This window comes from Elephantulus edwardii, unplaced genomic scaffold (assembly GCF_000299155.1).
Source record: "Elephantulus edwardii isolate Elephantulus edwardi_28Jun2011 unplaced genomic scaffold, EleEdw1.0 scaffold00508, whole genome shotgun sequence".
Classification (NCBI taxonomy): Eukaryota; Metazoa; Chordata; class Mammalia; order Macroscelidea; family Macroscelididae; genus Elephantulus; species Elephantulus edwardii.
In genome coordinates this window covers 162,910-164,232 of record NW_006400258.1, presented here as the reverse complement: position 1 = coordinate 164,232, position 1,323 = coordinate 162,910, and positions in this window count along the sequence as shown.

Below are 1,323 nucleotides of genomic sequence, written 5' to 3'. Positions count from 1 at the left end.
CCATTTTGGTCTTTTCTTCCTCTTCTGTCTTTGTAATGACCGTTTGCACTCTTCCTGGATGATATCCTTGATATCCTCCCACAACTCATCTGGCCTTCGCTCATTAGTGTTCAAAGCCTCAAATCTGTTCCTGAGATGGTTCTGAAATTCAGGTGGGATAGACTCAAAGTCTTATTTTTGTTGCCTTGGATTTGGTTTAATTTTCCTCAGCTTCAGCTTGAATTTGCATATGAGTAGTTGGTGGTCTCTACCACAATCAGCTCCTGGCCTAGTTTTCACAGCTGATATTGAGCTTCTCCAGCGGTTCTTTCCATAGATGTAATCGATCTGATTCCTATGTATACCATCAGGTGAAATCCAGGTATATAACCTGCGTTTATGTCTCTTAAGAAATGTATTTGCTATGAATATGTCATTGATTGTGCAAAATTCGATCATTCTCTCTCCCGCTCCATTTCTGTCACCGAGTCCCTGTTGAGGCAGGTCAAAGAATTGCATAGCTGTTTTTATTACCTAATCAAGTAAAACAATTTCCTCAGAAGATGAAAAATAGGGGAGACTCTGGATTTGGATTTTCAGATGTATACTGGGTGAAGGCTATTAAAAAAAACAAGCCTGAACTTTTACTTAAAATTAATGGTAAACCCTTTATCAGATTATTAGATACTGGAGCTGATGTATCTATCATAAACAAGCAATATTGGCCCTCAGAATGGCCCATAAATGATACAATTACTAATATAGTAGGTATTGGTCAATCTCAAAACCCTCAACAAAGCTCTGAATTGCTTTTTTGGGGAGGATGATGAAGGGCATCATGGATATTTTTAGCCTTTTTATTTATTTATTTTTTATATTCAGCCTTTTGTTATTCTAGGTATTCAGTTAAATTTATGGGGGGAGAGATATTTTGTCTCAAATGGGAGTTTTTCTTTACAGTCCTAATTCCACTGTTACTGCAATGTTGTGTAATCAAGGTTTTAATCCTTTAAAATTTTTAGGCGAACAATAACAGGACATTAAGAATCCAGTACAGATTCGACAGAAATTGGATAAAGCTGGTTTAGGATATTTTCATTAGTGGCTGTTGATCATCCTGTACCTCACGCTGATCCCATAGTTTGGAAGTCTGACAATCCTGTGTGGGTTGATCAATGGCCTTTAAGTGATCAAAAGGTTTAGGCTGCACAATTGTTAGTACAAGAACAATTGAATAATGACCATGTTGAACCTTCTACCTCTCCTTGGAATTCTCCGATTTTTGTAATTAAAAAGAAATCAGCAAAATGGAGATTACTGTTAGACTTAAGAAAAATAAATTTA